We start from the raw sequence: 25,637 nt of genomic DNA on the forward strand, positions 1-25,637 counted from the left end.
CACCAGTAGCAACAGCATCAAGAGTTAAAGCATAATCAATACAGCATTACAATACACAATGCATTCACTGCTGATCCCGAGGACACTGGTGTGTTCACTGCAAGAAGCAAGAATAAATTTTGCAAGAAACACACCAGTATCAACAGCATCAAGAGTTAAAGCATGATCAATACAGCATTACAATACACAATGCATTCACTGTTGATCCTGAGGACACTCGTGTGTTTACTGCAAGAATATATCTTGGAAGAAACACACCAGTATCAACAGCATCAAGAGTTAAAGCATGATCAATACAGCATTACAATAGACAATGCATTCACTGCTGATCCTGAGGACACTGGTGTGTTTACTGCAAGAATATATCTTGCAAGAAACACACCAGTATCAACAGCATCAAGAGTTGAAGCATGATCAATACAGCATTATAATACACAATGCATTCAATGTTGATGCTGATGACAATGGTGTGTTTACTGCAAGAATATATCTTGCAAGAAACACACCAGTATCAACAGCATCAAGAGTTAAAGCATGATCAATACAGCATTACAATACACTATGCATTCACTGTTGATCTTGAGCACACTGGTGTGTTTACTGCAAGAATATATCTTGCAAGAAGCACACCAGAATCACCAGCAGCAAGAGTTAAAACATGATCAATACAGCATTACAATACACAATGCAGTCACTGTTGTTCCTGTGGACACTGTTTTGTTCCCTGTTAGAATATATCTATCAGAAAACACAACAGTATCCTCAGGAACAAGAGTCAATGCGGCATCAAACAGCAGGGAAATAGTAAACGCCTTTTTTGAAGCTGCAGAGGCGCTGTCACAGCCCTCCATCAACGCTGCGGCCACCTCATTCCAGAGCTGCCGGGTCACCACAATGTCTTTGCACTGCTGGTCACAACTGTCCCACAATGGGACATGGTCCTGGAGAAGGCGGATAAGGTGCTCGTTGTCGAGATAGATGTCTTCATCCCGTTGTGGAACCTAGAAAAAAAAATATTAGAATCTTGGAAATTGATGAGAATCAAATGGAAAAAAAAATAAAACAGAAAAGAAGAAAGGGATAGAAGATGAAAAACAGGACAGAAAAAAAGGAATAGAAAAAAAAGTTAAAAAAAAGGACCTTCAGAGACTGGATACTTACATTGCGTCTCCTCGCCGTGACTTGGCTAGGCTGCTCCCGCTGTTTTTCCGGCTGACTTGCTGGTTCCGATGCTGAGGTCTGTAAAAGAACACAAATTATTACCCATTTGTGGAGGCAGCTATACTTACACAAAGGCAGCAAGAATCTCACCTCACGGTCTGCTTTGGGCCAGTTCTTCTTGTGATGGCGAATATTCAGATCCAGAAGACATGTTGGAATAATAAAAAAAAAATTAGTACATAATATATTTTAAAGGCCAGGCACACATATATAGATTTTCTAATACTCAAATTTTAGCTGCTGAAGCTGTAATCCAAACTTGTGTCTTGTCTCTTGCTGGGTGGGTGTATTCTCTCTTCCAGGGCTTCTTATCTCTTGAAGACTGTCTGCAGAGTAAGTGGTCTGGCACTACAGACCCCTTCTTTTATGTACACTCCTTCAAAACAAAGTTGCTTGTTTAGGGGTGGATAAGCAAGTGTCTAGACATTGTTTACTCTGTAATCACACGCTCTCACAAAGCGCTGACGTGCGCACTTCACAGCGCACGTCAGCGACCCCATAGATTATAATGCTATTTTTTACCGCATTTCGCACACACACGCATGCGATTTTTTAACAATGTTTTGGCGGAACAAAAAATGCAACATGTGGCATCCAGCGCGTCTGGTCGCACACCTGGAAAATGCGCAGCGCACGAAAACGCTGAGGCACGCATGCAATTGCTAGACACTGCGCCCGCCATTTTAAAGATAGGGGACAATTGCACGTTCGACCGATAGCGCACGATGCGCTGCACGATAAAATGCTAGTGTGAAACCAGTCTTACTCTTGGTAAAATAAAAAATTTGGACGTGAATTAATTATTTTGTGAAAAAAAGTTAAATGTTCATTTTTTTAAGCATTCAAAAAATTCCTGTGAAGCACCTGAAGGGTTAATAAACTTCTTGAATGTGATTTTGAGCACCTTGAGGGGTGCAGTTTTTAGAATGGTATCACTTTTGGGTATTTTATATAGACCCCTCAAAGTGACTTCAAATTCTGATGTGGTCGTAAAAAAAAAATTGTGTTGTAAAAATGAGAAATCGCTGGTCGACTTTTAACCCTTATAACTTCCTAACCAAAAAATGTTACTTATTAAATGTTTTGGGTGCCAAATCTCAATGATTTAAGGGCATGAAAATTCAAAGTTGGAAAATTGTGAAATTTTCATAATTTTTGCCAAATTTCCCTTTTTTCACAAATAAGTGCAAGATATATGAATGAAATTTTACCACTAGCATGAAGTACAATATGTCTCGAGAAAACAATGTCAGAATCACTGGGATCCATGGAAGCGTTCCAGAGTTATTACCTCATAAAGGGACAGTGGTCAGAATTGTAAAAATTGGCCCGGTCATGAACGTGCAAACCACCCTTGGGGGTAAAGGGATTAACATGAGCCTTTTACTTGTGTAACTGTTCACAATAACAGTGATTTTGACCAGAGATGCTAAAACTTTTAAATGCCATTGTATATTTTTAAAATATTTAGAAAACCATATATCATTTCCTTTACGCTTCACAAATATTTGCCACTTTGCGCTGATATATCATATAAAATTCAAATAAATACCATTTAAGTTTGCGGGTATATTATAAAAAAATATGGAAAAGTTCCATGAGTATGAATACTTTCTTAAGGCTCTGTATATTCTTTGATAGCTAGTATTAAAAAGCCACAAACTAAGAAATTAGTCAACACATCCTTTTTCAAGGGCATCATCAAGAATTGGACCCTTGAAAGCAAAGAGCATGCGCAATTTCAATGCCCTGCATCACCATACATTTTATCACTAACTCCTTACACTAGGCATTATACTAGCGGTGCTATTTTGACACTGAATGGCTGTTTTAGTTGACCATTAAATAATAATGTTCTGTAGATACTACTTTACATGATGATAATAATAATTTAAAATATTTGTAATAAATCAGATGTTCATGTAATGCTGCATGAACCGGTAACCAGGCAGTATGTGTAAAAGTACAGACACAGAGGACTATTAAATGCATATAGAGTGCAAGAAGGGCAAGATATGGTAGTATTATTTATGTATAACGTATTATTTGGTATTTTTATTTTATCACTGAATTTTTTATTTTGTAGGCATTTTTATAAACCATTAGTTGATGTTGTATGGCAATAGTCAGGTATTAATATCAAGCTTTTGTGCTCAAAACTATCTAAAATGAGTGGAGGGAGTCGCGCTGTTTTTGTTCAGGGCCCTATTTTTTATAAAACTGGATCTTCAGTAGTCAATTTCTTTTGTTCTTAGGTCCTGATATGGTGAGGTTTCTTATAAATGATAGGTTTCCTCTGAAAATTTTACTGATTCGAATTGTGAATCCAAGATTTTTTCGACTCAGTGCTTCAGTGAAAAGGGTGAAATAAACTTTCACAGCTACAATTTGGCTAGTGAAATAATTACTATCCAGTTATTTAACTAGATGACAGGATTTAATAATTCTGGTCTAGGAAAGCTTGAAGTCTCAGGATACAATTAAATCTCTGTAAAGTGTTCTACATTTCATTAAGCATCATTTAAATTCTGCAGCTTACACTGGAGCTAAATGAGTCTTGTTTGAAACCAATAATGCAAGTCATACTTGGTTCATTTTGCAGTTAATTGCAGGTCTAAATTGTCATTTAAATGCTTTCATTTTAAAACATCCCTCCTTCTTAAAAAATCCTGCAACTTCTTTGCTCTTTTTTAACATTTCATGTTTTGAACCTTAAAATACTGTAAATATAATTGAAGGCACCAAAATACTACTTTCTTTGTAATGGAAACTAAATGTAGACAGTTCAATTAAAACATTTAGTGAAACTTAGTGTTTCAGAAACACTTAAAGAAGCTTTCAAGTATTCCAAAAAAGGATTTGCAATTTATTTTAGAAATAACTCAACTCTTGTACATGGTTTCTCTCTGGTACTGCAGCAGAATCAAATTGGCAATATAGATAGATAGATTCCAAGCATGCTCTGCTCCTGACATCACAATGTGCTGGCTACCCTGCTACCTTACTCCTTAGGCTAGTTTCACACTGCGTATGGAAGATCTGCGGAGGGCTGTGGGCTTCCTCTGTGAAACTCCACCCCCGGCCGCACCTCCTTCGTTCAGCCCCATCTCTGTCGGCATGCGGCCTGCGTACCCTATCTTTAGGGTACGCAGGCCGCATGCCGACAGAGGCGGGGCTGAATGGAGGAGGTGTGGCCGGGGGTGGAGCTTCACAGAGGAAGCCTGCAGATCCTCCATACGCTAGTGTGAAACTAGTCTTACTGTTCCTCTCCAAATATCCTGTGTACTGATGAATTGCACCTTAACATGTTCATATGCAGCTACATTTAGTCATGGCCAAAAGTGTTGGCATGCTTGAAATTATTCCAGAAAGTGAAGTATTTCTCATTTCTCCCAGAAAATTATTGCAATTACACATGTTTTGCTATATATATGTTTATTTTCTTTGTGTGCATTGGAGCAAGTTAGGCTAATTTCACACTTGCTTTTTTTTGCAGCGCGTTTTTCCCGCAAAAAAACGCATTGAAAAAATGCATACAAAAGCATACAACTGCTGCGGTTTTTTTCAAGCATTTTTATGAGCATGCATGGAAAAAACGCAGCGTTTTTATGCGTTTGTATGCGTTTTTAGTGCGTTTTTACCGCGTTTGCGTTTTTTCCAAACATTAGGTGGCCCCTCACACTAACCCAAACATGACTTTACTAACCCTAACCCTGACCCTAACCCTAACCCTGACCCTAACCCTAACCCTGACCCTAACCCTAACCCTAACCCTAACCCTAACCCTAAACCTAACCCTGACCCTAACCCTAACCCTAACCCTGACCCTAACCCTAACCCTAACCCTGACCCTAACCCTAACCCTGATCCTAACCCTAACCCTGACCCTGACCCTAACCCTGACCCTAACCCTAACCCTAACCCTAACCCTGACCCTAACCCTAACCCTAACCCTAACCCTGACCCTAACCCTAACCCTGACCCTAACCCTGACCCTAACCCTAACTCTAACCCTAACCCTGACCCTAACCCTAACCCTGACCCTAACCCTAACCCTGACCCTAACCCTTAACCAAACCATACTTAACCCTAACCCAAACCCTAAACCCTAACTAACCCTGACCCTGACCCTAACCCTAACCCTAACCCTGACCCTGACCCTAACCCTAACCCTGACCCTAACCCTAACCCTGACCCTAACCCTTAACCAAACCATACTTAACCCTAACCCAAACCCTAAACCCTAACTAACCCTGACCCTGACCCTAACCCTAACCCTAACCCTGACCCTGACCCTAACCCTAACCCTAAACCCCCTTAACTAACCCTAACTCTAACCCAAACCCCTAAATTCCATGGTTAACAAAAAAAAACGCATGTGCAAAAAAACGCATACATAAGCATGCCAATGCGCACATATGCGCACCCATAGACTTATAATGGGTGTCTTGCTGTAAAAAAACGCATTGGCGCGCATGCGATTTTTTGAGGCAAGTCGGACGCCCAAAAAATGCAACAGGATGCATTTTGTGCGCCCGAGCGCATACCGCAAAAAAACACATGCACGGAAAAACGCGTACAAACGCATGTGTATGCGCACATAAGCACATCCCATGCAAAGTATAGGAAAAAAAAACGCATGCGCTATTTAGCGCTAAAATACTGTGAAAAAAAACGCAAGTGTGAAACCAGCCTTAGACATAATTTCACACAAAACCTCAAAGATTGGCTTGACAAAATTGTTGGCACCTTTCCAAAATTATGGGTAAAAAAACTTTGTTTCAAGCATGTAATGCTCATTCATTCTCACCTGTGGCAAGTGACAGGTGTGGTGTGGGGATAATAAAAATCAAGTTCCAAAGAAATTCAAGCTGTCTTGCAGGGTTCATCAGTGTCAGCGCATACTATAAGGTGAGATTTGAATGATTTGAAACACTATGACAGGAGACCCAGAAGGACCCCACTGGTGACACAGAAACATTAAAAGCTACACTTCATTTTGCCAAAATGTACATGAGCAAGTTAAAATCCTTCTAGGAAAGCATTTTGTAGAAAGATGAGACAAAGATAGAGATTTTTTTGTAACGCTCATCATAATACTGTTTACAGAATGAGGCTTACAAAGAAAAGAACATAGTTCCTACTGTACAGTCAAATATGGCGGGGTTTTAAAGATGTTTTGGATTGTTTTGCTGCCTCTTGCATTGGGTACCTTCACTGTTTGGAAGACATCATGAAATCTGAAGATTACCAAAGCATTTTGGGTTGCAATTTAGTGCCCAGTTTCAGAAAGATGGGTTTGCATCCTAGGACATGAGTCTTCCAAACATATTTCAAGAAGCACCCAGAAATAAATGGAATGAGTCAGGATCTAAATTCCATTGAACACCTGTGAAGAGATCTTAAAACTGCTGTTGGGAGAAGGCACCCTTCAAATATGAGAGACCTAGAGCAGTTTGCAAAAGAAGAGTGGTCCAAAATTCCAGTTGAGAGGTGTAAGAAGCTTGTTGGTTATAGGAACCAATTGATTCCAGTTATTTATTCCAACGTGTGTGCAACAAATATTAAGTTGAGGGTGCCAACAATTTTGTCTGGGTCATTTTTGGGGTTTTGTGTGAAATTATGCCCAACTTCCCTTTTTTCAGTTTTTTTTTCCTTCTGTTCCAATGCAAAAAAAGGAAATAAACATGTGTATAACAAAACATGAGTAATTACAATAATTTTCTGGGAGAAATGCTTTATTTTCTGGAATAAATTTCAAGGGTGCTCAAACTTCCTACCTTTTTTTCACAGACACATTTAAATGAAGGAGTAATTTTGATCCACAAATCATATCAAAATCGGACATGCTTTTTTTTTCTATTTGAAAGCTGATTGTCCACAAAAAATGGACATATGAACATATAATAGACTATTACATGTTCTTCCCATGAAACAAACTTATAAAACATGTACGAGAGTATTGAACTTGTGAATTGAACCCAAGGAACCCAATCCGTGGTCAGCATGTTTCAGAAACTGGCAGCATCATCGCTGTGGCATTTCAGAAAAAAACATACTTTAAAAGCTGCACTGTAGAGTAGGCGGACAGACAGGTCTCCAGCAGCTTCCTCCGCCCCTTGCTGTGCATTGACAGGTCTCTGGCTATGTGTCCACCTCGGCGCAACTGTCAGTAAGGCCTCTTTCACACTTCCGTTTTTGACCATCAGTCAAAATCCGCCAGTTTTTGAAAAAAACGGATCCACCATTTTTTTGGCGGATCCGTTTTTTTCCCCATTGAGTTGCATTACCGGTGGATCTTGATGGATGGCCATCCGTTGGATCCTTTTTTTGCGGATCCGCCGAAATGTTTGCATCCGCCGGCATGCCTGGACGGACCCTGCAATGTTTTTTTTGCTGTAGGATCCGCATTTTACAGTGCGCATGCCTGGAGAAAGGAAGTCAGCTGGGAATTTAACCCTGAAATCCTTTCTGGCGGTGAAAAAAAATCTCTCTCTCTCTCTCTCTCTCTCCTTCCCGGCCACCGGTTCCTTTAAAATTCTTCATTCGGCAGACCGTCAAAAAACGGATCCGGTGGCATCCGTTCACATCACTTAGAAATGGATCCGCTTTTCCGCCTTTTTGGCGGATTGTAACTGACACTAAAAACTGAAGTGTGAAACAGGCCTAAGTAAAAACATGAATAATTGATCCAAGGGATAAGGAAAAGACATGAAAGGGACAACAAGCATTACGTCATTCAGTAATGTCAGGCATTCCTCTTTGCTTCACTTTGATTTTTGCTCTAAAGCTTCCTCTCTTCTATGCAGGTTGATATTTTGTAGACTGAAAGTAATACAATTTCTCGGAATGGCAAAAAAGACCCCTTTTTGTTTTATTTTAAAAGATTTGATATGCAATCTTCTTTTCTAGATAAATCATGTAAACTTTATGTATAAAGATGATATGCAAAGATGACATGCTGATATGAATTTTTTATCTTTTGGTAAAAAATTGCTAATGTCATAGTCGAGATATTTGTACAACAGAGCTAGAGGTTCCTAAATATATTTGATAAATCTCACAGTTCATGGTAAATGTATATTCAATACCATTGCAAGGTTTGATTTAGTAATGTATGTAACCTTATGTACGTGCAATATTTCATGCTGTCACTTTAATTCCTCTTGCAAATGACTTCATTGTTTATGTATCATCGCAATGTCAGCATCCAGCCATTTATACAGATATCAAATTCACATAGAAATGTGTAGGTGTAGTAGCCTGTGCAGTCAGGGGGCAATACCATAAATCATATCTCTAGATCTGTTTGCTTCAATGCTTTACAAATTGCTGCATTTTATAAAAGCTTCAAGTGGGAGCTCCGTTTAAGTAGGTCATTGGACTAAGACCTCTGTCTTCTGGCCGATTCTTTATATGTGGTTGTAAAATTAAATCCCTTTCTCACTAATTCCCACTGGGTAAGAATGGATAACTATAGCACCAATGATCTGATATGTAGAACATATTTCCATAAGGACAAAATGTTCTTGTAAACCTCAAACCGTAAGTGACATCAGTCATAGATGTCAAAAAAATTCTAGGCCATTGATAAAATAGGGAATCAGATGATGTGGGGTTAACGTTCGCCATGACCTCTTTCATTACTCTGCCTGATATGACACTGATATTCATAGCAAGATTAGAGATATTGTATTTTAAACCAGGTTAGACATAACTATTTAAAGTTGTGTTGATTTAAACTTATCGGTACTCTTGGTTTACACATGTATCAGCGGATCAGATTTTGGAAGATTTTGTCATGTAACCATTTGTAAACCAGATATCTTACACAAACTAGAGGTAATCTGAAAAGAGGTATCAATAATTTAAAAGTATATATTTCTGATTATATGATGAAGTCATCTATCTCCCTCCAGTGCTAATAGAACAAAAACAGGCAAAGTACACATATACATTCAAAGAAATGTGATAGCTGAATGAACCAGGAAAAAATAGTTTACCCTTGGGATTTAAGGAGGTGTATATAATACAAGAATATGCTAGGTAAACCTTACTCACTAACTGTTCCCAACAAGTATGTTTAGATTTTTCTTTTTATAAAATGTATTTATTTAATGAAAAGGTTTGACATTCAAAATTAAACTAAAACAGAGGTAAAAAATGAAAAGAAAAAGAAAAAAAACCTTGAACCTTGGAATTCCTAAAAGTTGCTATTGCCATCTAATTTGATCTTATCAAATTGGTTATATGGTACTGGTGGTTAAAAGTCTAAAAAACAATGTTTCTATGGAAAACATTCATATATAGATTTATCATTCATACTTATATATGGATGTAAAGTAAAATATTGTGGCTGTATAATTTTCTCAATACCTTGGTATCATACTGTGAAGGTGTAGGAGTGGTGGAGATGTCCTACTCTCTGACACTCCAAGTGATTAAATGTATTTTATAGTAATGTATGTTATGTTAAAGTAAACTCCCCTGGGGCTGCAGTTTAGCCTAGGCAGGGTTAACTGTAATGGTTGACCCAGATTGGGGAGGGGGAACTGAAAATTAGGGCCCTGTCACACATAGCGACGCACCAGCAATTCAGACAACGATATTACCTTGTCAGGATCCCTGGTTTATCGCTACATGATCGCTGGTGAGCTGCCAGACAGGCAGCTTCACCAGCGATTAGCAACAGCAACACGTGGGTAACAAGCAACGCACGTCGCTTAGTTACCCACTGTGTACCTTAGTTACCAGCGCGCTCCTACAGGGAGCTGGTAACCAAGGTACACATCGGGTTTCTAAGCAGCGCACTGCACTTAGAAACCCGATGTGTACCTTGGTTACTAGCTTCCTGCACCAGCACGCTGGTAACTAAGGTACACATCGGGTCTCTATGCGCTGCGCGCCGCTTAGAGACGTGACGTTTACCTTAGTTACCAGCGCGCTGATCGCTGGTCTCCCGCCAGTCACACGCATCGATGCGTGCTGGCCAGCAGGAGACCAGCAATCAAAAAAATGTCCTGGCCATTCCAGGGCAATCTGCGATAACCAGCAGGGGGGCCAGTCGCTGGTCAGTGTCAAACACAGCGATCTCACTGGTGAGATCGCTGTTGCGTCACAAAACTTTTGACTCAGCAGCGATCTTGCTAGCAAGATCGCTATGTGTGACGGGGGCTTTAGTGCCAAGCTCAGGTAGCATCAAGTTCAGTTGAGAAAGTGTGGTGAAATGAGAGCAGTGGTCATAGGCAATAGGCTGCTAGGACCAACATGAGCCTATTACTCTGAGCAATGGATTGCCATAGAACCCTTACATGCAAATCTTTCTGTCAGCCTGGGGACCTCGAGATAGGGCATACTAAGCCTGCAGAGCTACAGGGAAAGAAGGGCTCAAACTCTCAGAGGTCAGAGGTAATGGAATCCGGGTGCACTACTTGTGGTGGAAAAGAATTATTGGTGCCAAAGGCTGATTCAGACATCCGTTTTGTAGTAAGATTGAGAGATATATATATATATATCTGTTCTTCACGGGTTGCGCTTGTACTTACGATAGTCTATGAGGTAGTTAACATGTCTAATTTTATGCATGGACCACGCAAGACAACAAAGACTTCTCCAATATTAATCTGAGTGCAGATCAAGCTCGGCAATGCAAATCTGTGAATCTGTGATAAGATCGGACAGCAATCCAATGCCAACCTTGTTCTGTCTGTTGTTCATGAACTGTTTTACAGGAGAAGCTGGAGAAACCTCTATAGGTTTTGTTTTTATTTAAACAAAATTTATGAACTCTGACCAAATTCTGATGACACTCTGATCAAAAACACGGACGAAACTGGGACCATTTATTTTCTATTATACCCCTGTGTCTTTGTATATAGAAGAACGAATTTAAAAAATTGCACGATCAGGTCCACTAAAGGGACAAAATATAAAGTAAAAAGAAAAAAGTTAATAAATATGAAAATATGAAATAAAAAAATATATAATTATATTTAGTATTACCATATCAGAATGAGTCCGATCTCAGAAATAAAAATGAGTCAGCCTATGTAGTAAACATTGTAAAGAGAAAAAGTAGAAATGCTAAAATTGTTATTTTTTTACGCATAGAGAAAACCTGTCTCGCATGAAAACCTGGCACTTCCTGCGGCACTCAGACCGGAGCATGTGGCTACATGTATTTCTGTGCAGCTGCACGCTCCAGTGCCGGCGGCAGTGCCGGGTTTTCGTGCAAGAGAATCGCACGAGAATCGTGCGAGTCTCTCACAAGGAAGTATGAGCCCTTAGGTAGAGTTGAGCGAAACGGGTCGGTCAATTTCAAAAGTCGCCGACCTTCGCAAAAGTCAGGTTTCATGAAACGAAACCCGACCATAGCGTGAGGTCGGCCATGAGGTCGGCAACCAGAGCGACAAAGTCGCGTTTCAAAAGATGCTTCCAGCGCCCTTTTTCAGCCAATGATGGAGGACGCACACTGTGGGCAATGTGATGACATAGGCAGCGGTCACCACCATCTTTGAGAAGGGTACGCAATTGATTGGCTTGCTTTGTGTGGCATCACAGGGGCTATAAAAGGGCATGCACGCCGACCGCCATCTTACTTCTGCTGATCTCAGAATAGGGAGAGCTGCTGCTGCTGCTGATTCTGTAGGGAGAGCGTTAGTCAGGGAAAAAGATACAAAAAACTGCTCTGCTGCTAGCTATTTTGCCTGTACAACACACCAGTTAGTGTGCAGTGCAAGGGGAGGCTATATTTTGGTACATCAGCTCTGTTGGTTATTAGGCTGCCTTATAAGGCTCCCTGATAGCTGCATTGCTGTTTTCACACTGCTGTGCAAACTGCTTTTTTAAAAGCAAAAATACTTTTCATCCTCTTTTTTGCCCAGTTACCAGGCGTTCATTTTTCCACACTTTTGTGAGCAGCAGTCCTGCTTATTAGGCTGCCTGCTGCCATACTTGGGACTGAGAGCATCATTGTCAGCTTGCTAAAATCTCTAGGGAGATTCAAATTCTCCCCAGTCCTATATAGACATTTTATACACCATCCAATTTCAGCCTGTTATATTGAGGTGTAATCTACACTGGGCCTGAGATAACAGTTCAGTGTCCTCAAGTCTGTAGGGAGATTCAAATTCTCCCCAGTCCTCTATAGACATTTTTTACACCATCCAATTTCAGCCTGTTATATTGAGGTGTAATCTACACTGGGCCTGAGATAATAGTTAAGTGTCCTCAAGTCTGTAGGGAGATTCAAATTCTCCCCAGTCCTATATAGACATTTTTTACACCATCCAATTTCTGCCTGTTATATTGAGGTGTAATCAACACTGGGCTTGAGATAATAGTTCAGTGTTCTCAAGTCTGTAAGGAGATTCAAATTCTCCCCAATACTATATACACCTTCTACCTTGTTTTACAGTACCATATTGCTGGTGGTATTTTGGGTACATTTTCCCAAAAATGAGGAAGTGTGTTGGAAGAGGCTGTTGAAGTGGGCGGGGGTGCCAGCTGGTAATGATGGTGTTGGTGGTGGTGGTGGATCTGCTGGTAGTGGCAAAAGCACAATAGCACCTAATGCAGGAGGTATTGAGCCTGCATCATCGTCTGGCTCCACAAGGCCTCGAAGGCTCCCTTTTCTGGGAGTAGGCAAACCGCTTTTAAAGCCGGAGCTTCAGGAACAAGTTTTGGCTTACATTGCTGACACAGCCTCCAGCTCTATCGCCTTCTCTTCTGAACTTTCAAAAAATAAAAGCACTGAGTCGTCATTGGAGGCTCATGGTCAGGAGTCGCACCTTTCCTTGTGTCCTTCACCCCTACCAAAAGTAAAGGATGCGGCAGGCCACACTACAGATTACTCCATGGAGCTCTTTTCACATACCATGCCTGGGTTGTCAAGTCAAATTGTGAATTACCCAGTCCAAGAAGAATCTGACATGGAGTGTACTGATGCACAGCCACTGCTAGATTTATCTGCTGGTACATTCACTCAGAGCACTACATTGTCCTCGCAGTGTTCTGAGGCAGAATCTGACCCTGATGAAACTCAGGTGCCCCTTCCCGCATACTATACCACCTTACATGGTGACACAGAGGAAGGTGCACATGACATTGAAGAGGAGGTGATGGATGACCCAGTTGTTGACCCAGATTGGCATCCATTGGGGGAAGAGGGTGCGGCTGCCAATAGCTCAGAAGAGGAGGAGGAGCATGCGCAGCAGGCATCAACATCGCAACAGCTGTTATCTGGCAGGCCCGGAGCAGTCCAAAAACGGGTTACAAAAACCAAAAGAGTTGCAGGACAGCTAGGCCAGACGGTCAAATTAGCACAGCGTGCAAGGCCTCAAAATGTCTTCCATAGTAGGAAGAGTGCAGTGTGGCACTTTTTTAAACAAAATCCTAATGATCAGGCAAAGGTTATCTGTAAGAAGTGCGCAAAGACCTTTAGCCGAGAGAAAAATCTGAGAAATTTGAATACCAGTTGCATGCTTAGACATTTAACCACCATGCACTTGGAAGCGTTGACGGACTACCAAACCTCACGCACAACATGTGCAACTGCTCCCAATGAAGGTAGTCAGCAACGCTACATCGTTTCCCCCACTGTAAGCCCACCGGTTATCACACCACCAGCAGCAAGTGTTGAGGTGTTGACGCAAGGCCAGAACAGTCATGGAATCACAATGTTATTGCTACGAAAGACTGAATCTAGGCCATCAGAAAGAACAGCAACTCCATCACCATCATCAACCTTCTCTCAGTTCGCCATGTCCACCGCTAGTTCCACCATATGCAGCTCTTAAGTCCAGCTCACCCTGCCAGAGTCTCTGAGTAAGACAAGAAAGTACTCATCCTCTCATCCGCGTACACTGGGTTTGAACGCCCACATTGCCAAACTAATCTCGTTAGAGATGATGCCCTAACGGTTGGATGAAAACGAAGCTTTCCGCGAATTCATGGCCTACGCAGTACCACGCTATGACCTACCCAGTCTGCACTTCTTTTCTCGCAAAGCCATCCCAGCCCTCCACCTTCATATGAAAGACCGCATTGTCCATGCACTCAAGCAATAAGTGAGTGGAAAGGTGCGCCTCACAACAGATGCATGGTCCAGTAGGCATGGCCATGGCTGTTACGTGTCTATCACTGCGCACTGGGTTAATGTGGTGGATGCCGGGTCCACAGGGGACAGCGGTGGTGGGACAGTGCTGCCTAGCCCATGGTATAGGAAACAGTAGGGTGTAGGTGTTCGACCCTCCTCCTCCTCCAGAAGCGAAAGCTCGTCCACAGAGTGCAGTCGCACGAGCACTCCATCCGCAGCTGCCAGTGTTGCACACTCAGTGTTCCAGTATCGAACAGCTAGTGGTAAGCGTCAGCAGGCTGTGTTGAAGATGATGTGTTTGGGCAACAGACACACGGCGGAGCAACTGGCCGACTACTTGCAGCGACAAACTGAGTCATGGCTGGGCAGTCTACATCTTGAGGCAGGCAAGGTAGTTAGTGATAACGGCCGGAATTTTGTGGCAGCCATAGCCATTTCAAAACTCCGACACATACCTTGCCTGGCTCACACCTTGAACCTGGTGGTGCAGTGCTTCCTCAATAATTATCCAGAGTTAACAGGTCTGCTCCAGAATCTCCAAAGACTGTGCTAGCACATCCGCCAGTCGACCGTACACTCCAGTCGTATGCAGAAGCTGCAGCGATTGCTCCAACTTCCCAAGCACTGCCTAATTATCGACGCTGCAACAAGGTGAAACTCCACCCTGCACATGGCTGAGAGGCTGTGCGAACAAAGGCAGGCTGTAATGCATTTGTGGGAGGATACACGGCCAGGCACTTTGAGGGCAGACATGGAGTTGTCAGGTGTGCAGTGGTCGAAGCTGAAAGACCTCTGTAAAGTCCTTCAGTGTTTTGAGGAATCCACACGACTGGTAAGCGCAGATGACGCCATCATAAGCATGAGCATTCCACTTATGAATCTACTCATGAAAACTTTGATGCACATTAAGGCGCCGACGTCTGCAGCCGAGGAGGATGAGGAAGAGGAGGAGGGAAGCCTTGATGACAATCAGCCATTGTCTGCTCCGGGACCTCTCCTGGACGAGGTGGAGGAAGAAGAGGAAGAGGAGGAGGATGATTATTTAGGGGAGGAGGATGCTTCTCGTGGGGCAAGAGAAAATGTTGGCGTGGCAAGGTCTGGTACAGGGTTTGTGCATGACTGGAGTGCATCATTGACACCTGGAACATTGGCCCACATGTCAGATTATGCCTTGCAGATCCTAAAAAGGGACCCCCGCATTGCCAAAATGATGAACGATGACGACTACTGGTTGGCCAGCATCCTGGATCCACGCTATAAAGGCAAATTCCAAAACATCATGCCACAGGAGAACCTTGACCTAATATTGGCTAACAAACAAGCATCTCTGGTAAACCGTTTGTTTAAGGCATTCCCAGCACACAGCAGTGAGGATGGTTCTCCAACGAGCCCTAGGGGGCAACATGGAAGAGGTGTTCATGGTGCACACATCAGAAGTGGAGTTGGAGACAGGGGTTTCATGACAATGTTGTGGACTGATTTTTCAAGTCCCGCTCACATGACTGGTAATACTGCATCGATTGAAAGTGACAGGAGACAGCAGTTGTCAACTATGGTTACAAACTACTTCTCGTCCCATATCGATGTTCTCCCTCACAGGTCATTCCCCTTTGACTATTGGGCCTCTAAACTGGACGCCTGGCCTGAATTGGCACAATATGCCTTACAGGAGCTTGCTTGCCCAGCTGCTAGTGTGCTATCGGAAAGAGTCTTCAGTGCTGCTGGCTCAATCCTGACAGAAAAAAGGACCCTTCTGTCGACCCAAAATGTTGATGATCTAACCTTCATTAAAATGAACCATGCATGGGTTTCAAAGGATTTTGTCCCACCTTCCCTTGATGACACATATGTTGCCAGAAAAATGGCTCTTGTCCTCCTCTTCCTCGGACTTCTCCAATTCCTCCATTTGCAGCTGCTGAATGTCCAACATCAACATATGCCATTTTTTAAACCTCCCTCACTGGGCTGCCTCCCCCCCATGGCCGGGGTCACCTCCTAACGCACGCAACCGTGAGAGTGCCATTGCCCTGGACAGGTGGGTGGGCTGACTCTTGGGCGCTGGCACTGGCACAGGGTCCCTCATAGTGCAATCAAGTGTCTCTGACAGTGGGGGTGCACACCCGCCATCAGACACCCCGGCATACTATGAGGGGCCCAGTGCCAGTACCGACGCCCATGAGTGGGCCCCCCTTGCTTGGGCAAGGCCCCCCCATTTGCAATATTTACCTCTCGCTGCCCCTCCGCTGTGTAGTCTGAGCTGTCAAATCCTTCCCTGGGACTGCCACTACAAATTTGGTGAACTGATAGATGATGGTTAAGACGTAGCTATGCCCTGTCCTGCTGGCCGGGCTCTAGCTTCAGATGATCAATGGCTTCCATTTCTTATGGACGTCGACTCACAATGAGATGCAGTGGTGGCTTATCATCATCAACTTTCACAGTTTTCCTACTCACAGACGTGTGACATTCCTGCCCACATTTTTAAATGTGCCCTCTCATGCCAATCCAATAGAATCGCCTACAGCCTGTGGCTTCTGTCTTTTGCACTCCAACGTTACCTGACAGATAATGATAGGCAGTGAGGACCATGTCTACATCTCTCCTTGAGATAAAAATTTGATGGAGATGAGTAACGGTGATGGTATCAATGGTACTACGATACAGCAACCCTTTCTTCAAAAAGAACTGTTTTCGCTGTCTCCACACACAAAGTAATTGTGGGTCAGCATCGCCTCTGAGAATTCTCCCGGGAGTTTTTCCCCTGATTAGTAATTCCTAAATTTCTGCAATCACTCGACTTTATGTCTGTACTTCTATCCATCTCGTTTCCTCTTGCAGAGAGTCTGGACTATCTTACTGAGACAGAAATATATATATGAAGATTTAAAAATACCCCAACAGTGTATACTGGTGTACGCTTCAAAAACATTTGCTTTTTTCTACTTTTTAGATTGTTGTCTAATCCATACTGAGGCTGTGAGTGTCTTTGTCGGACTCTGGAAATAAACACGGAGATTTTAAATGTTTAAACTTTGCTATATATACCTGTTATCCGGTGATACTGTACCCTTTCTCAACTTTCTGCAATCTTGTCGAATCCATACTGTGCCTGAGACCATCTGAGCCTGCCTCCTGATTACAGATGAGTCGTGTTTGAGTGGAACTGTTGGCCAAGTTCAAATTCTAGCTGTTTTGGGTTGTGTTAGATCCGTTCGTCGAACTACAACACTTTGATTAAAATTCGGCTGTTCGAGTTTCCGTTCGAGAACGTTTCGTTAAACAAAAGCGTATCTTTTTTCACATTAATAATGGTTTTCAATGATAATAGACAGTTTTAGGGCATAGTAGCGGTGTCTGGTAGCCAGTGGTGTAGTACACCTGTGAAGGAGCTACACCCTGTGTGTTTCTAATAATTATTTACCACATATTGTCCTGAAAATCCTTTTGGGCCTAGTAACTGTGTCTGCTACTCAGAAGAAGAGCCCACCCGTGAACCGAGCTATGCCGCCTGTTTATGAAAGAACCAGTTTTTGACTGCATTTACACCACTTAATACTTTGGGGCTAGTAACTGTGTATGCTACTCAGCAGAGTTGGCCACCCGTGAACCAAGCTATGCCGCCTGTTTATGTAAGAACTGTGTGCTACTCAGCAGAGGAGCCCAGCTGTTAAGCAAGCTACAGCACCTGTGGTTTGGACACTTAATTTTTTCACATTCTTTCTGGAATGCCGTTTAGGCCTAATTCCGGAATTACGGTTGACCTGCACTTACTGGGAAATGCTTGTTCGCGGGGATGAATTGTAACCCCAGATCCCCATCACTAATGGGGTTCAGCGTGTTATCCGCACCTGTAGGTGATACACGCTGGTCCTTTCATTGTAGCACGCGTGCAGCCCCGGACATGTAAGGGCATGACAGACCTGTTATTGGCCGATCTCGCGTGCCAGAGCCTCGCGTGTCCCTCTAGTAAGCTGGACGCAGACCGCAGGGGCATGCCTGAGTCTCGTTCGTTAACGGAATTAAGCTTGCAATCTGTGCAGCTTCTTTGTGGATGGCATAGTTGAGGTTGCCCGTGTTGAGTCCACTTAAGCTGCAGGCTCCACTCCTGGTGGTGCCCTTCTGGACATTCCTTTAAGGTTCAGCTTTGCAACCATACTGCCCCTGGAAACCAAACACTTTTCCTGACAGTGACATTCTGGTCAAAGAGCGTAATGACATCACGTCTGTACGCCCTCTGCCTAAACAGTCCAAGTGCAGAGAGAGTGAAGATGGGGACAACGAGGAGTCCAGAGTACAGGGATTCCCTAGCAAGGAGACTTAGTTAATTGTTTTAAGGTTGGGAGCAATTTTTGGGGAGCACGATACTCTGGAGAATGATATCTGGGGCCCACCATACACTGGAGCATTCCAAAGGTGGACATCAGTCACTGGAGCAGCATTTACAGGGCCCATTATACACTGGAGCATTAGAAATGGGGCCCATTATATATGGAGCATTATTTGGGCCCATAATACACTGGAGCTTCATCCATGGTGAACAACATATACTGTAGCATTATGTGGAGCTCATGATATACTGTATCGAACATTATATGGGACCAATGATTCTGTATGGAGAAATATATGGGCCTCATTACTCTGTATGGCGCACTATGCGGTGGCCATAATACTGTATGGAGGAATATATTGTCTGTTTTTGGAGCTATTGGAGAATTTAAAATGGATATCAGTCATGTGATGTAAGAATTGAAATATTTTTCATTGCACTGTACCGCTATTTCTCTGCCGTATCAAAGGATCATGAATTGTGTCATGTGTTAAAGGAGCCCAGTAACACTCTTTGGCCCTGGGCCCACGAAAATCTGGAGCTAGCATTACCCTCCCCACAACTTAAGCCAAATAACCCCCAGTTTTCAATGCCCAACTATTATTATAAAGTAAATTAAGGTTGACAAGCCTAAGGAATAAGAATTGATGTTTTTGGCATTAAAATGGGCACTGTAGGTGCTTTCTGTCCTCCACACACTGCCGACTTTTCTTCCCCATTGACTTACATTGGGTTTCGTGTTTCAGTCGGCCTTCGACTTTTCACAATAATCGGCCGATTTCGTTCGACCCGACTTTTGCGAAAGTCGGGTTTTGTGAAACCCGACTCGTCCCGAAAAAAGGCAAAGTCGCTCATCTCTACCCTTAGGTAAATGCTTAAGTTCATAGAAGAATCACAATTTTGCTACTTACTGCAATTTTGGGGCATTGTAGAATATAGTATAGGTGATCAAGCAAATTCAGGTTCAAGTCCCCTAGGGAAAAAAATAAGCAAAAGTAAAAAAAAAATGGCTTTGAAAATCTAAAAAAATAATATCTTAGATGTTAAGTGTCCTTTTTTTCCTTTCAAAAAATTTCATAGAAAACATAGTTTGTATTATATTGCAAAAAAAATGTATTTGAACAGTATATTAACCCCTTCACCCTGAGCCTTTTTTTCACTTTCATGACCAGGCCAAATTTTAAATTTCTGACTAGTGGTAATAACTCTGGAACACTTCAATGGATCCCACTGCTTCTATGAAAGTTTGTTTTTAGAGATGTGTTTTTAGAAATATTATAAATTGTCTCTTCAGAGAGGAAGAGGACTAGAACTCTAGTGTTACCTATTGCAAGTAGCAATCCTAAAAGTCAATGTCGACCCTTTTGCGAGCCTTGTCACATGACTTAGGATAAAAGACAAACCAGAATCTCAACTTGCAGACACTGTGTTTTCGGGTACTGCCCCTCGTCAGTGCAAAGTGTGAGATCTGGTTTGGCTGTGTGACAGGCGTCTGACCGATATCCAAGAAGTATCATTTCTCCTCGCGGAGATTGACATGCTAACCTGCCGAGATGAGGAGACTTAAAGCCGCAATGCTCCTCTGAGAAATATGCAAATTGCCTCTTCAGAGAGGAAGAGGACTAGAACTCTAGTGCCACCTATTCTGGTTTGGCTTTTATCCTAAGTCATGTGACAAGGCTCGTTAAAGGGTCGACATTGACTTTTAGGATTGCTACTTCCAATAGGTAGCACTAGAGTTCTAGTCCTCTTCCTCTCTGAAGAGACAATTTGCATATTTCCCAGAGGAGCATTGCAACTTTAAGTCTCCCCATCTTGGCATGCTTAGCAAGGAGAAACGATACTTCTTGGATAGAAATATTGTAAAAATTCCTATCCAAAAGGTGCTCAGAACTACATTCAAGAAATGTATTAACACTTCAGGTGCTTCACAGAAATTAATGGAATGTGGAAGGAAAAAACAAACATTATTTTCCCCAAAATTTAATTTAGACCCCAATTTTTTTTATTTTCATAAGGGAAACAGGAAAAAATGGACCTCAAAATGTTTTGTGCAATTTTCCTTGAGCATCCTGATACCCCATATGTGGGGGGAAAATATTTTTTAGGTGCACGGCTGGGATCGAAAATTAAAAAGCACCATTTATCTTTTTTAATGCAAAATTTGCTGGAATAATTAGTTAATGCCCTGTCGCATTTTGGATAGCCTCTGATGTGCCTAAACAGTGAAAACTCCCCACAAGTGACCCCATTTTTGAAACTAGACCCCTCAAGGAATCTATCTAGATGTGTGGTGAGCACCTTGAACGCACTGGTGCTTTACAGAATTTTACAACGTTGTTCTGTGAAAATGAGAGAGAATTATTTTTACCACAAAAATATTATTTTAGTGCCAATTTTTTCATGCCATATTGGATTTCAGATTTTGCTGGACAAGTTTGAATGTGCCATGTCAAAATGGCACAGCCAATGAGGTGCCACAACAGCAGAATCCCCCCATAAGTGACATGATTTTATGCTCTACACCTGTCAATGAACTTATCTAGGGGTGGAGTGATCATATTGACATCATAGGTGTGTCACAAAATTTTATACTATGGGGCAATGATGAAAAAAGAATTACATTTTAACCACCAAAGTTTTGTTTTAGCCCCAGTTTTCACATTTTCACACTGCAAAATGGGTAAAAACTGCACTAGCATTTATCCCACAATTTCTGCTGAATGACTAAATACCCTATATGTGCACTGCTTAGCCATTCAGTGAGACTCGGGATGGACGGATTGCTATTTGCCTCCTGGAGTGCAGATTTTCCTAGAATAGTTTGCAGGCTCCATATACAGAGCCCCTTGCTAAAAGAGCAGAATCCTTCCTTAAGTGACCCCATTTTTTAATTATTTTCCTTTGGGAATTTATCTATTTATCTATAGGTGTAGTGATGATTTTGACTCCATGGATGTTTTTCAGAAACAGGCAGCAGTGGATATTGCTTAGTGAAAATTGCACATCTGCCATTGTAGTGTCCAGGCGAGAGTGTGGAGACCACAAAACAAATACGTCCATGAGATCAAAATTTAGCAAAAAAGTATATCTTAATCTTTATTAAGGGTACATGACAGGATCGGGAAAAATGGGGAACATGTGCAAAGACAAGCAAAAAGTGCAATAGTGCTAGAGGACGCGCAAACCTAACCACGGCCAAAGGAATTCAATAATGATAGTATATATGCATATCATAGTTACAGATGTAAAACACTTTTAACAACCTGGAATACTAATATGGTACACCAGGAGAATACACTGAAACCCACTGATTAAGCACAATAGTGCATAGGTGACTCCCTTAAAAAGATGTCTAAATGACCATATACTGAGGTTAACATATACCATAATGGATACATAAATCCACCTGCTTATATGGGCCTTTTATAATTAAAATGGTGCGACCAAGTCAAAAATATGGCCAATTAATGAAATATTACCTGCAACCTCAGAAAACTGGTCCATAAGGGGGCAGCATTGCCCACCCCAGGGAAGACACCACGGCGGTAGGTGAAAATAGTAATATGGGTAAAGCACTAACCCACCCCACAGGGAGACACAAAGTCCCACCCCCCAAACACATCAGTAGCCAGCCGCAGGACAGTATTACCTCAGGCAGTGTGGATTCGGATGGCCGGGCGGTCAGCACGTGTCCCCGACGTGCGTTTTGGAGAAATACTTTTTCGTCAGGGGGCGTGAGGTGATTAAAAAGCCTTCAGTTTAAAGATCGCCGGACAGGAAGTGCCCGTGATGCGGACCGGAAGTGACACATGCATCCCCATGACAACATGGGACGAAAGATGGAGAACGCGTCATGCAGCGGGAGGTGCCAGGTGTAAAGCCAGACACTCCCCCACACATTGAGATGCCGGGACCATCATGCGTGCCGGAGCATGACACGCATGTGCAGCAGGTCAGCGCCACGTCAGTTCAAAACATCAAAAGTCATCAATCATCGTAGGGGGCAAATCAAAAAGGGTTTAACGAGCATCATCTATTCCAAATAAAGCACAATTGCTGATAATGCCTCTAGTGCCTCACTGCCATTATACCACATAAAGAATCAATACATAGTAGACAAAATTACATATTAGATTAAAAATACATAACTGGCAGCAGAAACCAAAATTGTTATAATACAGTTTACATATTAAAAATATGTGATATGTCACACATTTCACAGAACGTGAGTTGCCAACACAAAGTCCTTCCCTCTTGGAGATGTGAACGATGGACAAAGGGATCCCGGGACAAATCCAGACCAAAGTGTAAAAAGAGACAATCTAAAAGAAACAATTAAAAACAAATTAGTATAAAAGCTACTGCACAGATGCCCATCAAGGCACTGCTCCAAAGGCGGGCCAGCCAATCACAGGAATGGAACATATGACAGGTTCTCGTTTAACCCATGAGGGTGCACCGTATTTAAAGTCCATATCCATCGCGTCTCTCTTTGGGCCAGGCGTTGAGATATTCTCCCGCCCCGGATCCCCACATCAACTAGATCTATACCTTTAACCTTTAGACTGCTACCATCACAGTTATGGTGGATCTTAAAATGCCTAGGGAGTGTTTTGAGTGAGTGCAGGTCCTCTTCATTCGCCGCAGCTTCGATGCCCAAAATATGCTCCCTGACCATCACTTTCAACTGACGGGTAGTTAACCCTATATAGATTAGGGAACAGGGACATGTGGCATAGTAGATGACATTACGGGATATACAAGTAATAGATTTTCGAATTTTGTATTGTTTCTGTCCAGAAGAATCCGTAAAAGTGTCATCTTTGATCATATTGGAACACGCCATACAATGGCCACAGGCAGCACTACCACCCCTCTTATTACGGGCAAAATTATCTAAGAAGGTTTTTGGAGGATCACCGACGTAATGACTACGTACCAGGTGATCACTTAGATTTTTAGCCCTCTTAAAGGTAACTTGAGGTCTGTCAGGAATAATCTTTGCTAAGATGGGGTCCTTCTTCAATATGGCCCATGATTTATTCAAAATCCCACGCATCAGCTCCGACTGAGAATTGAAATTAGTGATGAATCTCACCACATCAGATTTGTTTCTTTCTCCATCATCCAGTTTATGTAGGAGGGAATTTCTATTACAGTGTTTAGCCCGTAAGTAGGCCCTTTTGATGGACCGATTGCTATATCCCCTCTCAGAAAACCGAATTTTCAAATCTCTAGCTTGATCCTCAAATTCTTCATTGGTTGAGCAGATGCGTCGGAGGTACAAGAACTGCCCAATAGGTACAGAACGCACCATATGTGCTGCGTGCGAGGAGGATGCATGTAGGAGCATGTTAGTGGCCGCAGGTTTACGAAATATAGCAGTTTGGATAAACCCCTCATTACCCCTGCTCAATAGAACATCCAAAAATTCGACCCTGTCTTTGACAAAAGTGGCGGTGAGATGTATGTTACGGCCATTGTCATTCAGGTCCTTAATGAATCTCTCCAATGACAAAACGTCCCCCTGCCAGATCAACAGAATGTCATCTATGTAGCGCGTCCAAAGGAGAACGCGCTCCATAGATGACAGACGATCCGTCACCAGGAGGTCCCTCTCCCACAGCCCCAGGAACAGATTAGCATAGGAGGGCACAAAGGCCGCTCCCATGGCTGTTCCCTGGAGTTGTAGGAAAAAAGACTCCCTGAAAATGAAAAAGTTATGTGTCAAGGTAAACTCTAAGACTTCCAGAATGAACGCCATCAAACCTTGAGATACATTGGACTTTGAAAGAAAGAATTCCGTGGCCCGTAGGCCATCTCCATGGCGGATATTAATGTATAATGATTCAACGTCATAGTGATTAAAATAGTGTCACTATCCAGGGTAAGGCCATCTATCTTGCACAACAACTAATTTGTATCTTTGAGGGGTGAAGGCAAATCCTCCACAAGTGGCTGGAGCATCGAGTACAGCCAGTTGTTCACACATTCCAAATAGCCCCCTACCCTGAAACTATAGGTCTACCAGGAGGAGTTTGTAAATTCTTATGTGTCTTGGGTAGGAGATAAAATGTGGGGACAGTTGGTTCAACCACCATCAGCGCCGACAAGAGCTCCTTGGAAATGATGTCAGCTTTCCTTGCTCTTGTCAAAATCTCCCTAAGTTGCATATGAAAGGCGGACAAGGGGTTATACGTCAATCTATTGTAACATGTGGTATTAGAGAGTTGACGCATGGCTTCTTTCTCATATAATTGTTTAGGCCACAGAACAATATTCCCCCCTTGTCCGCTGGTTTTATTACAACATCAGGGAGAGTCTTCAAATGGTTCAAGCGCCTCCTCTCCTCCCCAGTCAGATTGTCTTTCTGAATGTACTGGGGTACCTTCAGAAATTCATTACTAACTACTTTAATGAAGAGATCAATGACACTGCAGTTCGAAAGTGGGGGGAACGTCTTGGAACGTACCCTTATAGATGGGGGTATCTTTTCTCCCTCAGAAATCAGATGTTCGCCAGACAGCTCCTCTAGAATTCTTAGTGTTGATTTTTCTTTTTCTGTGGGGAACAATTTATCCAATTTATCATCAAAGAAGAACCGCTTGAATAAAAGTGATCTAGCAAAAATATGCAGATCTTTAATGGCCGCAAATCTATCAAATCTCGCCACTGGTGAAAAAGACAGGCCCCTATGTAAAAGTGCACAGTCGGCATGCATTAGCGTATGATTACTAAGGTTAATTACCTTATTATCGTTATACGATCCTCCAGGTGACCGATTTTTCTTTCTTTTGTAAGGATGAAAGTTATGATTCCTCATTCTTCCATAGTATACACCAGACCGGGTAACTACCGAAGAGGTGGAAACATCACTGTGCACTGAGTGATGACACCGAAGTGATAGACACACTCCGATGCATTGATGGAGGAATAGAGGTGTGAGTTTTCCATTGGTATACCATTTTGGATTGGTAATCCTTCACGTCT

Source organism: Dendrobates tinctorius, unplaced genomic scaffold, assembly GCF_039654945.1.
Source record: "Dendrobates tinctorius isolate UK_male_01 unplaced genomic scaffold, ASM3965494v1 ptg000040l, whole genome shotgun sequence".
Classification (NCBI taxonomy): domain Eukaryota; kingdom Metazoa; phylum Chordata; class Amphibia; order Anura; family Dendrobatidae; genus Dendrobates; species Dendrobates tinctorius.